The sequence below is a fragment of the Sinocyclocheilus anshuiensis genome, unplaced genomic scaffold, assembly GCF_001515605.1.
Source record: "Sinocyclocheilus anshuiensis isolate Anshui unplaced genomic scaffold, SAMN03320099.WGS_v1.1 scaffold86, whole genome shotgun sequence".
Lineage (NCBI taxonomy): Eukaryota > Metazoa > Chordata > Actinopteri > Cypriniformes > Cyprinidae > Sinocyclocheilus > Sinocyclocheilus anshuiensis.
In genome coordinates, this window is record NW_015547662.1 from 66,425 (window position 1) to 78,624 (window position 12,200).

Consider the following 12,200-nt stretch of genomic DNA (forward strand, 5'->3'; position numbering starts at 1 on the left):
TAGGTTTTCTGGAAAAATCCCAAGTTATTTCTGTAAATCTACTGCTGTTGAGAGTAATAGTTTCAAACTGGCCCCAAAATCCATATCTAGATTACACGAATAGGCTGTACATAGCAGAACACTTCCAACACCACCCCCCCCACTCTAAGGTCTTACTTTATAAATGTACATGTAAAATACTAATGAAAAAACTGAATGGGAAACAAGTTACGATAATGGTATCAGGACTATTTTGTCATATATTTTGATAATATTTTTCGAGATGCATCGGCACTGTGCAGGCCGATCGGCATATAGACATCAAAGTACCGTGAGAGCAATTCAAAAGCATAAAGAGTCTTTGATGTCAATCGCGGTACTTTGATGTCATATGTCGATTGGTCTGCGCAGCACTCGAACAAGCCTATTTTTTTACACAGAAACATACATTAAAGTCTTTGCAACAACAAAAAATTGCTACTGAACTTTTTTTTTTCGTGACAATATGCCCCAATAATTGTCAAACTGAAACATGCTTTAAATAGCCCATTATGGACTTTTCAGCCAGCGAGAAAGAGAGAGAGAAACATTTATGAAACACAAAATGATTCATGAAATATATTAATAATAATAATAATAATAATAATAATAATAATTAAAAGGTATAACATAAAAAATATCAAACTGTTGTTTTGACCAACAAATATTTTCATTAATAAATTGAAAATAAAACACCTATTATTATAACATACCTTCATATATAAATATGCTCATATATAATACATATGCTCACCAAGGCTGCATACAGTAAAATGAATATTATTGTGAAATTGTTTTCAATATTTCCATATATTTTAAAATGTAATTTATTCTCCAGTGTCACATGATCCTTCAGGAATCATCTTATTTGGTGCTCCAGAAATATTTCTCATGATCAAAATTGAAGACATTTTGCTGTTTAATATTTTTGTGGAAACCATGCCATACTTTTTTTCTTCTTCTTTGATGAACTGAAAGTTTAAAAGAACAGCATTCACTTAAATAGAAAGCATTTGTAACATTATAAATGTATTTACTGTCACTGTTGATCAATTTAATACATCATTACTGAATAAACTTATGAACTTCCTAAGAAATAAACAAACACACTGATCCTGAATTTTTGAATGGTAGTGTAGTGGCATCTTCTCTGAATGTGTGCTAGTGTGTTTTTATTGTTTCTGTTGTGACAACTAGCTCCTGTAATCCCTATATTATGGTACTATATGATTACCATATTCATATAATACAATATTTACTTGATACTCCAAGGTACTTCAAAGAATAATATGTGGTTGTACCATCATACATGTGTCCCAAAAACTTTTTACCACAGTACTATGCCCAAAAAAAAACATGAAACTTTTTGTAAGAACAAAAGGGAGATTGTCTTATAATGATCATAGAACGGCTGCTCTCTGTATTCATACCGATGTATTAAAACGGTGGAATATATGAAAAGAGGGTTTTATAATATCTGACAAACTCAGATGTGTGGTGACAAGCAATTTATCTGAGAGGGAGGAAAACAAATGATGAGAATTTAAATTTGAGTGAGGGAAAAAGAATGAAGAGGAAGACAAAGTCATCAACTCATTACTGTCTGTCTCTCTTTGACAATCTAATAATTGCCTCATAATGGCTCTCATAATGCAATATCAAAGCCCCTTCTAAACAAAACAAGCACATAAACGTGTACATGCAAACTAATTCACTAATTGACGTGTACTTCAAGGCGGGTTCAATAGAAGTTAACATTCACAACATCTACAGCATGAAACTACTATCTTAAGAAGCAATAAGCCATGGGCGGCCATGTGTTTGAATGATTTTACCATGGTAAGGGTGTTCCTTACATTCTTTACCATGGTAAAATCACTCTCATGACTAATTGTTTTTATTAGACATGCACCGATATTGAAACGGTGGTGGATACCATTAAACCGATAATTATTTTCATATTATGGACGGTAACCGATAATTGGTCGTTTTAGAATTATGTACTATTTTATCTAAATTAACAAAATCAGCCATTTTAAAATGCATTTTAAATTCACGCATGACAACATAAAAATGTACAGTATGAAATACGGATATTCATTTTGAGATTTGCTAAAATTTAATTATTAGCATTTTAAAGATTAATTTCAGATACGGTCACATTGACTGTTTTTCGGCCAGTTTTTGCGGACGAAATCCAGGAATTTCAATAGTAATTCACACGATTGGGAAAAATCACACAACGACGAAAGAATTCACCATGCAGATTTCGCATCAGGTTCTGTTGGTCACACAAATTTGCTGCACTGACCAACAGAAAGTTGCTTCATTGTGCTTCATACGTCGCTACACAATATTGCCTATTGACAGTAGATAATGGATCTTTTTGCCTGTGAACTTTCGCCAAAATTTCACTAACCGACCACACCTTTAGATGATGGTAAAGGTAATCTAAAAATAAGAATAGAGGTAATGAGCATGTATGACTATACAGTACAGTATATGAATATTAACTTACTGTATACAGATGACACTGAAAATGATATAATACGCGTACATCTTGGATTTTATATTAAAAAAACTTAAAATATGAGAAACATTCTATAATATTAATTAACATTATTAATATTAAATAAAAATATTAATATAAATAATAGGTTCAAATATAATTTTTTAAAAGTCAAACTGATAAGTTGAGTACTGTTGTATGAGTTTCTTTGTTCTGTTGAACTCAAAATATATTTTGAAGAATGCTGGTAACCAAACAGTACGGAAAAAATACTATGGAGGTCAATAGCTACCATCAACTGTTAGGTTACCAACATTCCAACATTACCAACATTCTTCAGAATATCTTCTTTTGACTGCAACAGAAGAAAGAAACTCATACAGGTTTGGAACAAGTGGAGAGTGAGTAAATGATGACAGAATTTTGGGGTGAACTGTTCCTTTAAGTTCTCTGCTCAACTTTGTTGCATCGCCAACAAATCCCGCCAACTGTCCTTGAAAATTAATGACTTCCGGTGGCAAACTGTCAGTGTGAACACCCCTTATTGGAAGCTTTTGTCAATGTGTTGCACAGTTGCAGCGCATACATACAGAATAAATCCAAATCCACTGGTGTGAGCCCAGCTGAGAGTTATTGGCTCATTTATCTTGTCGATCTGAGCAGATGGAATCATTACACACGTAAACACTCCGTTTGCCTTCCCACCTATACAACACCTGTCAATCAATCAAGCCGCTCTGACACAGACTCCCTGACTGAAAGCATCTCATAGCTGTCCATGACAGTCAGCGGTGTGATCCACACATGAGTACAGACCTCTGTCAGTGCTCAAGGATGTAGCCCAAGGCTATTCACTCCTGTGTGGGACGAGAGCGTCAAAGCGCCGAAGTTCTACCTGTTTAAACATGATCTGACTGAACTCAGCCCCACGTCCCTCACGAAAGAAATCACTGTGATATTCTTACAGTAGCGATAGCGATTAATGCTAAATGTCAATGGAAATGCCATCCGCCTTTAATATCGTAATTCAGGATATGGACACTACCACCCCAGGATTTTATAAGAGAAATTGCTGAAAGCTAACTTGACATTTTAAGGCAGTTGTGCTCTGCATTTAAAGCTCACATGCAAAATATATGCCAAACGGACTACTGTAGCCTGTTTAGGGTTAATTCAGTGTTTAAACAAGGTAGACTGTAGTGGATTGGAGGCACTTCGACACCAACTGATTGTTTTCAGATGGCAATATTGTTCTGTATATTCAGTCGACCTCAAATAACGTTAGATATCAGTGACTGACAACTCTCTTTGTCTGGATGAGAACACCTGCGAAATGCATCTTTGTTCATGCCTGTATTTTGTTTAAGAGATGTTCACTCACTCTTAAACAAACACTCTCGCACAAATGTAATCCTCTGTAAAATCGCTCGCTGTGAGAACAAGTCAAACAGTAAATGTAAATGCACCTATATCTGTCGTGTTGAGCTCCACTCTGTCAAACAGACATGCAAATACATGCTAAGTAAGTGCTGTTGTACTATGGTTACATTCGAAATGTTCGAATGTCAACAGCTCTGTGCGTGTAGTGTGCGAGTCCGCACAGAAACACTCATTGAAATATTTCATCTGTGGCCTCCACACCTGGATCTCCCATTAGTCTCTCTATTCTTCCCACACACACACACACACACAATCTCTGAATTTGAAACTAAATTTCATCCTCCAGTGTCTCTCTCAGACGTTAAAGTCAACATGAGTTGCCATCCACAACCCATTTTACTAACTTGATACATTTCCAACTGTGACAGGATGTGTGTGTGTTCGTGTGTGTGTGTGTGTGTGTGAGAGAGAGAGAGAGAGAGAGAGAAAGTAGGATGGTACTTAATTTCATCCAAGAACTTTTGTAATTTGTATGCACTGACTGCAGTGTTTTAATTAATTTGTATTATTTATAATAAATAAATTAATTCATTCATTATTATTTATTCAGTATATTTAATTTTATTTAATATATTATATAAAATTATAATAAAACCAATTTTTTTCATTTAAATTATTACATTGTTTATTACATATTGATGAAAAATTATAGACATACTTTTTAATTCGTATGCACTTTCTGCATTACAATTATTTAATATTTTTAATTTGTATATCATTTTTATTATATAAATGTATAAAACTGCAATTCCTATTTATTCATATTATGTTTGTTATTAATTAATATAAATATAATAAATAATTAATATTAATATATGATAAATAAAATAATATATAAAATTAAAAAACAGCATAATTAATGAATTAATAATGTTATTTATTGATCATTTAATATGTATATATATTTAATTTAATTTAATATTTATTTTTGTACATATAATTCAACTCATATCATCAACAATGAGCCTAATTTACATATAAATGGGGCATGTTTGTGCTGAAATGAATGACAATGACATTCAAATACTAACGGTGCAATGCCATTTCAGCGAATTTAGCGCCTGGACAAAATGGATAAGGTCATTGGATAAGATGCAGGTTTTTGCACTGTAATGCAGTTGTTTGGTGAATTCGTCCTGCATCTCCACCTCTCTCTCTCTCTCTCTCTCTCTCTCTCTCTGAAGTGAAACAAAAGCAAAAAAGTCAAAGAGGTAGCAAAGAGAGAGAAAGAGGTGTAAGTTAAGACTGAGAAAGAAAAAAGAAGGGAAGAACGTGTAGGTATAGAGAGAGAGAGAGAGAGAGAGAGAGATGGCTAGTTAAGGGGGGAATGTGATGTCAGATGGTGGAGTCGGGCCACTTGGACATGACAGTCATGACAAGATGAAGTCAAGTCTCTCCTCCTGTAACATCACCCCATCATCTCCACCCCTCCCCCAGCTTCTCCGCCTTCTCTCTCTTCTTTCTCTGACAGCGCCTATCAGGGCATCTTCTGTGAATCAACACTGCCCCCTACAGTTCCATTTCAAACCACCACTTGCAATGCCAAACTTCTGCTGGTTTCAAACAGAAGGTTGAATCTGAACACACAGAAAAATAAACACATCATTCAGCCTATGTAGCACTAAGAAAGAGAATATTCACAGTAAAATCACCAAAGATGTCCACACCGCAAATGCTCAAGTCATACATAGACTGCTGCACTACCTAGACCTACCTAGACAGCATATTAAGGCATCTTAGGCATGCTACTGATGAAGGATGTTTCCAGAAGGATGACACTGCCTTCTAAGATACCTTCTATTGGCCAAATTCTAGAAACCATTATTTCTCAGTGCAGTTAACGGCAATTCTGTGAGGTACTATACTGAATAAAAGTGAACTGGGGGAAAGAGATTAAAATTGATCCTGCAGGTTCACTCCCATGCACTCACAGAGACACTAGGTTTCTCTCACACACGGTTGGAGTGGTTTCAATTGTGACCCAGTTGTATTCACAAAGTATTGATTCTATATTGATGTACTGAATGAGGTAGTGGTTGAAGGAAGTACCAAAATGCACTGCAACATTCAATCAAAAATCTAAATGAAAATGCAATGAAAAAAAATCCAAGATGATGGACATCTTTTTAATTTTGACCTTATAATCTGTAATCAAAATTAAAAGAAATGATCTGTCTTCCAGTGAAATGACAGACTTCTCTCTAGTGATGTATACCGAACTTCTCCAATCATTTTGTCTGCTTAAACTCCGCCCTTTTTTTGTTTTTCTTTTACTATCAGCTGCAAGCTCACATTCAGATCTTCCTCCATCCAGTCAACAAATGATGAATAGAACCAAGTACCACCCTAGTTTTTTTTTTTTTTCCCCTAAGTAAGAAATTACCTGTTGTTGCTTTTGTCGCTATTTTAAATGCAGAAAAGTATCTGATGAAAGAGTACAGTTCAAATGCGTATGGGTTTTACCCAATATTTGTGTGTCATACAGATTTATACTTTTTAAATATCTCTTATTATATATGTGACCCTGGACCAAAAAAGCAGTCATATGGGTTTTTTTATTTTTTATTTTTATTGAGATTTATACATCATCTGAAAGCTGAATACATAAGCTTTCCATTAATGTATGGTTTATTATGATATAATATTATTTATTATGACGATATTTGGCTGAGATACAACTATTTGAAAATCTGGAATCGGAGGTTGCAAAACAAATCAAAATATTGAGAAAATCGCCTTTAAAGTTGTCCAAATGAAGTCCTTAGCAATGCATATTACTAATAATAATACATTTTTCATATATTTACAGTAGGAAACTTACAAAATATCTTCATGGAACATGATCTTTACTTAATATCCTAATGATTTTTGGCATAAAAGAAAAATCGATAATTTTAACCCATACAGTGTATTTTTGGCTATTGCTACAAATTTACCTGTGCTACTTATGATTGGTTTTGTGGTCCAGGGTCACATATAAGATTGTACTGTTAGCTTAGTAACATGCTAACATCAAGCTCTGTTTGAATCAATTTTGAGTTTGTTTTTTTTGTTTGTTCTGTGCATTTTATTTATGATGTTATTAGATGTTATTTATGAGGTGCATAAGGCACAGTTCGGTTTTTATGTTTCAGTTATGATCCTACCTTTTAAGGGAGCTGCCAAAGTAGGCAGTAAACAAAGGCAGCTTTTGGTTTGATTATAACAGAAGCATTTGAGATTTGTTATGTGGCTTGCTCACGTTGTATATGGGGTATAACAGTGCGAGGCTTGTGTGTCAGGGTTTGGAGCTTGAGGAACAGTCTTTCCTTTCTGTCTGGGATAAGTTTATTCTTCCGTAGCTGATACGAAAACAACATGACATCTGCAGGACTGCGTGCTCCGTTTCGAGCATGGTGAAGCAGGCTGATTCAGGTTTTAATTATTCGGGTATTGTATATTACACTCAAATGGGTTTTCAGAAATGTCTCTTGGTCTGTAGCTGTATTCGTGGAAAACAAATATGGAGGAACCATCTGTTACTTTCCCCACCTCATTTTGCAGGAACACTCAGAAAGCAGGCTGATTCAGGTTTTAATCATTCGGGTATTGTATATTACACTCAAATGGGTTTTCAGAAATGTCTCTTGGTCTGTAGCTGTGTTCGTGGAAAACAAATATGGAGGAACCATCTGTTACTTTCCCCACCTCATTTTGCAGGAACACTCAGAGGGATAAGGAAGGTTGTTTTGGGTTCAGCTAAGTAAACAGGAAGAGTTCAAGCTTTTCTAAAAGCAGATTTCTCTCATTAAACTGTCATCATCCATCGGTCCGACTGCATGCCTATTCAGAAAGCAGGTCTCTCGCTTTTTCTGTCTCACCATTTCTCTAACTTGTTTACTCTCTTTTTCCATTAACTGAGGGGGGAGGGTTTAAAAATGTAATGTAAAGAAGATTTAGGGTCTGTCAGCTATATTTGTAGCTCTCTCCCTCTATTCCTTCAGAAATCTCTGAGGAGCCATCCCTTTTTTCTTGGTGACAGACTAGACCAGATGTAACCCTACCTTTATTGTATTCTATTCTATTCAGTCATGTTCCAGAGAGCTGCCTTGATTTTCTTACATTGCTACCTCATAAATGCTGTAACATATTTTGAAACATCTACAATCATCCACACTATACAAACAACACTTTTCACATGACGCTCACATGGCTTGACAAACAATTGATTTCAGTTGAGTTTGCCATTAGCATGTTGCTAAGCTAACAACAATATACTCTAATAAGCATAAAAATACACAGCATGCACACATTTTCAACCCAGGCTCATTGGAAAAATGTGCCTGTGGCGACATTCCTGCAATATGACATAATGTTGCTTTTTGCGCATTTGCGGCACTTTCAAACTGAAATGTCCAGTGAGTAGCAATAATGCGCATTCAATTTGATCTGAAACAGATCAACGTGAAACTGGCAACTCTTTATTATGTTGGTTGTTATTCATACTGCAGCAGTTCGGAAATTAAATGTCCAGTCAGTGGACAATTATGCGTTGGAAAAGTGACGTAGAGCCTACTTTAAACAATACCCTAACCCTAACCAATATTGTTAACAAAAGCAAACGTGACATAAAGATGCATTTTCTGAAGCAAGTACCTCATTTTACCTGGCTTCTTTGAGCATTTTTATTGTGATTAGTGTTTCACAACTCGTACCTGAGTGCGCTGCATTGCAAGTGCAATTCTATACCAGGTGGGCTACCGAGCAAGTATTACTTCACCAGAAAAGCTATACATATGGAGCTAGTTATGTGATGCAAACTTCAAAATGTACGAGTTTACAAATCATGTAGTATGCTAAAGGTGTTTTGATGACATGCAGTATATTGTGCAAGGAAGCACACAAAAATAAGTCATATTAATCAGTAATCTGCCCTGTAATCATAATTTGTGTTTTACTGTCTCTATTATTCATTTAATACTTTATTGCAAATGTTTTGCCTTACCACATTGCAGTGAATTCTCTCTCCAAAAGCACTCCAGTTTGAGTATAATACCATATTGATTAATACCAGACTGAACAGACTGGCTTAATTTGATGCTTGATTGAGCTCTGTTTTAAGATGTAATCCATTTCAATTGTGATAAGCAGGAAGGAGAAAAAAAAAACAGACAGGGACGACAAGAGACGTACATTAAAAAGGGGGTGAAACCAGGGTGCGAACTACGGGGGAGCTAGGGGGAGCTCGGCTCCCCTTAATAAGACATGGGCTCCCCTGAAAACGTGATTTGTGAAATTTTGGGGGGTCTCAAAAAAATATTGACAATGTGTTATTTTGACGTGCAATTTCAGTTTTGTGTAATGTGATCATCGTGGATTATTATGTGTAAAATTGCAAAAATATCATTCATTCATGCATGACGGCGATTTAAACCTAATTCACTTCAATAAAGATAACTATACATGCTATTCTTGTCATGAGCATCAAGGTGTGGGGGCGCTGCGGTGCAAATTCCACTCATGTTTAGTACATGTTAACTCAAAGATTCGTACAAAAAATATAAACGTTGGACTCGATTGGAGTCGATTTTGTGTCAAGGAGCATGTTATTCGCAATTATGTGTTGTGGCTGGGTCAATCCTGTATAGTGATTGTGACTGAAGTCATTGTAAGCCCTCTTTTGAGGCACGCGCAAGCGTTTTTTTGTTTTTGTGATATATATTTGGCTTCCTCTGCACCCATCTGGTCTAATCTGAAGTTATATAAAAGATCTATCTTATTTTGGCCTATAAATCAAATAATCATTAATCAAATTTATTTGCCCAAACAGTCTATATAATCAAGTTCAGTTTAATTTTATATATGTGAATATCACAAAACAAATCAAAAACATATGGGTCACAACAATATTATAAGAAATAAGTAAATATTTTACTTAAAATATATGCTTAAAAAGGCATAATTTAGGTCTTTTTTGATTATGTAATCCATTATTCAACAGTTAAATCAACAGTTAAACATATTTTCCCCCAATTCTTAATTCGTACTGATTTAAGAGCAAATAATTGAATATATTTATGAATATAAGTAAATAAATATTTCTAAACATTAAACATATCAATTCTTACTGCAAGGTTATTTAAGAGCAAATAATTGAATATATTTATGAATATAAGTAAATAAATATTTCTAAACATATTATTTATAATTACATATATGTATAATTAAAAATAAATGGTATATTATGAGATATTATAAATATTGTTTTACTATCTATATTGAAGTGACACGTGAACTGGACATATTTTCATTATATTCAACCCTATTCGACTTTTACGGTCAGGAGCAGGATATTGACATTTTGTAATACAGAGTATTTGAAGTCAGAGTGGTACATTTGTCATTTTGAGTTAGAGTGGAAGGCTTGCTGGCATTGCACCTAAAAAATATAAATATAATTTTTTGAAGTCAGAGTGGTACATTTGTCATTTTGAGTTAGAGTGGAAGGCTTGCTGGCATTGCACCTAAAAAATCTAAATATAATTTAGTTATAACTTTTCATTTATGATGTATCACATTTGTTATGATCCACAAGGTCAGGCCGAGCACTGTCCGGACTCATAAAAAGAATTTGTTATATCAATCCCAGAAGGATTTGTGAGTTTCCATTTAAACAGCGCCACAATACACCCTGAGCGTGCGAATGTGTGAGGTATAATCACTGGAGCTCAGAGCACTTCTGGTTAGTAGATTAGTTTGTGTCACCGGGGGTCCCTACTTTCCTGAGGTGCCTCTGTTATTTCTGTCCGCTTTGTTTAGTTGTGTATTTGTTTTCTTGTTTATTATAGATCCTCCAGATTGTAAAATTGTTTTGAATATAAATGTTGCACAGACTCTTCAATATTCACCTCAAGTGAGGGGCGATAAAATTAGTTTCATTCGGCAGAATCTCTGAGACGCTGATTCTTAATCACCTAATATCATGCCACAATGAACAGATCGGAGAGTTGCGAGTTAAAACCGCCCAAGATGAACGAGAGAGGAGGAGAGAGAGAGAGCAAAAAGTGTTTCTAATTTATAGCTAAATATGATGGAAGTAATTGGGGAGGACTTCAGTGAGACAGGGAGAGCAAACATTGGATACCCCTCAGATGGAGCGTTATGGAACTTTTGTTCTGCCATAAGAATTCCAATATGCTCCCTTATTTAAAAGTTATGCCAGCTATTTGCCAGCCAGCTATTTTCTCTCTCACGGAATGCAACATTGGGAAAAAATAAATGAAAGCATCCTGCATTATCTTAACTTGCCCAAACAAACTCTTATGCTAAAACGTTGGCACTCTCAAGCCAAATGAACTAGTTGAAAGAGAAAAGAAGGTTAGAAATCGCCCCCACGCACTCCATGGTTCAGAATTTCAACAATTGGACCTTGAGCATGCTATAGCAAATATTGTTGTGGGATGATTTTGAGGGCCTACAGCACATTGAGAAAAACATGCTTCCGTCCTACTTAGGAACACGTTTAGCTCGAGTTGAGAAGCTAAAACCAGTCAGGAAGAGTGGGAGAGGAATCAGTGGCATAAGCTGGAACTACAGGCTTTAACTGTTTTTTTTTTTTTTCATGCAAATTCAGTTGGCAAATAATGTAAAAACGTCTACCAATGGGCTTTAAAAGAGACATGGAGAATTTAAAGGTTTTTATGTTGCAATTCGATAAAGGCAGCGACGTACTTCTTCATGCACAAAACAACCTTCAATTTCCAGCCACTCAAAGATTACAGCGAACACAAAAGGAACAAAACAGTGTGTTGTATACTAACCTGTAAACAAGAAAACCCTTTCGGACTATTGACCCATGAATGGGGCGTAATCCCCAGAGCCAGAGTCTTTCTGTCAATAATGCATTGAGACAGACTCTTGATAGATTTTAATGGAGGGGAACAAGGAAGGTAAGGAGAACAAATCCACAAGCAGCATCATTTTGCAAAGGATTTATGGAAGACCTTGCCTTGAAACTTCACAAAGATGCTCATTCATACTGTGAACGCTGCCAGGTCCCCGAAGCACAATCCATCTACAGCTGTAGAAGTTAAGCTTTAGAACCACAACTGTGTCAGTTGACCCCCTCTATATAACTCTGGCCTTTTTTTGACAAACAAACAGGATGTTGAAGAACAGTACACGATCCTTACACGTACAATCGATACAGAGCACCGGAGGGAAGATTCTCACACATCCTTTTGTGGAAGGCAGA